Source organism: Nannospalax galili, unplaced genomic scaffold, assembly GCF_000622305.1.
Source record: "Nannospalax galili isolate Female #2095 unplaced genomic scaffold, S.galili_v1.0 scaffold1009, whole genome shotgun sequence".
NCBI lineage: Eukaryota > Metazoa > Chordata > Mammalia > Rodentia > Spalacidae > Nannospalax > Nannospalax galili.
The window spans coordinates 77,280-81,344 of NW_008360054.1; positions in this window are offsets into that span (position 1 = coordinate 77,280).

Sequence of the window (4,065 nt, forward strand, 5' to 3'; positions counted from 1 at the left end):
TAATAGTGGGGGTTTTAAATCCCTCATTGTCACCATTACATTGGGCAACAGGGCAGAGAGTTAACAGAGAGACATCTGAATTAAACAGTATATCAAATGGACCTAACAAACATCTACCGAGTATTCTACCCAAGCACCAAAGGACATATTTTCTATTCAGCACCCCATGGAACCTTCTCCAAAATCAACCATATACTGGGGCACAAAACAAAGCTCAGCAAATACATCTCCATTAGATAGGTCAACAGGGCAGAGAGTTAACAGAGAGACATCTGAATTAAACAAAACCATATATCAAATGGACCTAACAGACATCTACTGAGTATTCCACCCAAGCACCAAAGGATATACTTTCTATTAGTGCCCCATGGAACCTTCTCCAAAATCGACCATATACTGGGGCACAAAATGAACCACAACAAATACAAAAAGATTGACATAATTCCATGCATTCTATCAGACAACAATGCAATAAAGCTTAAAATTAACACCAGAAGAAACCCTAGTAACTACATGAACACATGGAGATTGAACAACACACTCCTGAATGATGAATGGGTCAAAAAGGAAATTAAGAAAGAAAAAAAGGAGCTAAATGAAAAGGACAATACAACACAACAAAATCTCTGAGACATGTTGAAAGCAGTCCTTAGAGGGAAGTTTATAGTTCTAAGTGCCTTCATTAAAAAATCAGAAAGAACAAAAATAAATGACTTAACACTGCAACTCAAGACACTTGAAAAGTAACAATAAATGAAACCCAAACCCAGCAGACAAGAAGAAATAACAAAAATCAGGGCAGAAATTAATGAAATTGAAACATAGAAAACAATACAAAGAATCAACAAATCAAAGAGCTGGTTCTTTGAAAAGATAAACAAGATTGACAGACCACTAGCCCAGTTAACCAAAAGAAAGAAAGAGCACCTCCAAATCAACAAAATCAGAGATGAAAGGGGAAACATCAAAACAGATGCCAGAAAGATAAAGAACATTATTTAAAAACCTATATGCTACTAAATTTGAAAGCCTAAAAAATGGATGGGTATGTAAAGACATGGGAACCACCAAAACTAAACCAAGAAGAGATTAACAGCTTAAAACAGACCCATGATACAAAAAAAAATTGAAACAGTAATATAAAACCTCCCACCTGAAAAAAGCCCAGGACCAGATGGATTTAGAACATAATACTATCAGACATTTAAAGAAGATCTACATCCAACTACTTAACTTGTTCAAAAAGATAGAAATGGAGGGAGAGCTTCCTAATTCCTTCTATGAAGCCAGCATCACTCTCATACCGAAGAAGTTCTACATGTCACCAAACAGTGTTCTAAACATCTATATTTATACCCAGAGACAATGCTATGCTCAGCCTTAATCAGAGGAGCTTCTCTTTGCAATGAGTGGTGGTGAATATAGAGACTTACAGCTACTTAACATACTGAGAATAAATGACGGTTGAATGCTTCACCCTAAACAGGAAAGTTATACCACTTCCTCAGCTCTAAAGCTCAAGGAACATCATGGAAGAGGGGGTGGAAAAAAATGTAAGAGCTGTGTGTCCCGAACAGCCTGTTTCCTTCAAGGAGTGGGGCCTGCAGAGGAGCATTGACTGTGGAGAGCTCGGAGAGCTAGCTGCAGAGGGAGGCACTTTCTGTGCCATCTTGGACAGGAGCCGGAGAGGCAGGGTGGTGGCCGGGCCCGTGAGAATGAATGGCCGGACATTTACCCACCCTGGGCGAGACTGCAGGCCCATTAAGGCTGAGTCAAAACTAGCGGTGACAATGAGGGGGGCAGGGAGCAATCTGGAGAGGTAGGCTTGCAATCTGAAATGGCGGGCTCTGAGCTGCCAGCAGAGCTGGGCACTGGGTGTTCATTTCTTTGTGAGTCACCTTCCCCAACGATATAAACTATAATAAATTCACATAAAGATATGCTATATGGCTTGTCTGGAAGCGCAAGAGACCCCAAGAGAACTCGGGTGACAAGCTGGATCTAGGGAGAAGGGTTATAGAATGCATCTTCTGGGTGGGACACAGCCAGAAGGATTCACAGCCATAGTTATGAATTCATCACAGCTGAAGTTGCCTGCCTTAGGCCTTGCATCAGTCAATCATGGACCAGGAATGGACTCAAGGGACTATCCCAAGCCCTGCTGAGCTACTGGGCTACTACTGGATTCTGGGGGGGACACAGTCATGGTCTTCAGTTGTGGTAGCCGCTTTTCTCTTCTGGACTTTGTTCTTTGCACTTTTCTGCCGGCCGTGCATCGACTGCTCCAGAGACTGGCCTTAGTTTCACTTTCTCCACCCGCGACTGCCTGGGCACCTCTCCCCGACCTTCTTTGGTGTTGCAAGACGCCCCCTGCCTGAAGTTTCAGTAAGTCAGCCCCTACGTGTTACATGTGCCTTTGGTCCTCACAAGGGTGACCATGGAGACCCCGTCCTCTTCCCGTTCTTCCTTGGTGTCATTTGTGTTCCTTGTCGGTTAGGGAGGGACATTTACTTGTTTTTGGTTTGCCTGGTGCCTCCACATAAAGGCTGACCCCCCTTGGAAGTGGAATCCAAGAGCAGCTCCCCACCACTGCTCCCCATCCGGAGACACTGTGTGGGCATACGGCCATGGCCTAATGAACCACAGAAGTTCCCCACTAAGCACAAGACATTCTGGGTCTGACACACTCTCTTTGTCTTGGGTCCCTCCCATCATGGGCAACCTACCCCTTCATTGTAGGGAGCCCCAAATTCGGGCCCTTAAATCCCTCCTAGTCACATAGGGTCTCAAGGTTAAGTCCAACAACCTGGACGCCTTCTGGAACGAGGCTACCATCCTCGCACCATGGGTCACCCCCGAGATCATGTGGGACCCTGACCTCTGGATGCCCGTTCTTTTCTTGCTAGGAAGTGGGAGGTCTCCTCAGGTGTCGTCCCACCTGCCTCATTTGTCCCCATTCTCCTGGTCATCATAGCTAGCCTAATTCCTTTGGTCCTACTCATCCTTGTCAAGTGTCTCTTTCAGCATGCCAGACGGCAAAAACACGTCAACAGAGCCGCACTCCAGGTTCTCTTGGCAGTTCAACACACAGGCCCGTGATCCTCCCCAAGAGCTCCTACAGGCCTGGTTCACAGAAATCCATGAGGCCTCTGTATAATTGCCTTCCCCAATCACCCTGGTGGGCTCATACCCAGGGAGGTCACCCTTTGAGGGCTGGTAGTCAATGACGGGTAAGAGTTTGCTAACCAAGCCAACCTAAGACAGGCACGGTCCATAATACTGGGACCCCCTGAGGTGGGGCCAACAATGTCAAGGTGAAGAATCTTGGCTCCTAAGAGTTTGAACCAAGCCAACCTAAGACAGGCACGGTCCATAATACTGGGACCCCCTGAGGTGGGGCCAACAATGCCAAGGCAAACAATCTTGGCTCCCACTAGAGCTTCACAAAAAGAAAAAGGGTGGATATGTAGGAGGAAGTGCGGCCTGAACAACCAGCGCATGCACGCTGCGAATGTGCCAAAAATATCCAGCTGAGGCAAACCTGTGTTCTGCCAAAAGACATAGAGACAGCTGACACGAAAAGGGCCTGATACAGACAGCCAATGAGGAACAGACATGACCTATCAATGGACTAATGGGACACCAGGAAGGGGGATATAAGGGAGCCCCATATCCACAATAAATGAGTCTTCAGCTGCTCACAATGCCTGCTTCTCACCTGACTCCCAGGGTCTGTGTCATGACTCCACGCTGACTCTACTCCCACCCCGGGACACCCGCAACAAACCCCTATGGAAAGCAGTGTAGAGAACTCTTAAAAAACTACAAATGAACCTATCATTTGACCCAGTTATATCACTCTTTGGCTTATACCCAAAGAACTCATGCTATTGCAGAGACACTTGTACATCCATGTTTACTGCTGCTCTTTGCACAATAGCTAAAAGATGGAGGAAACCTAAGTGTCCCTCAGTTGATGAGTGGATAATGAAAATGCGGTTCATTTATGATGGAGTTTTACTCAGCAGTAAAGAAAGATGAAATCATGAAATTTGTAGGTAAATG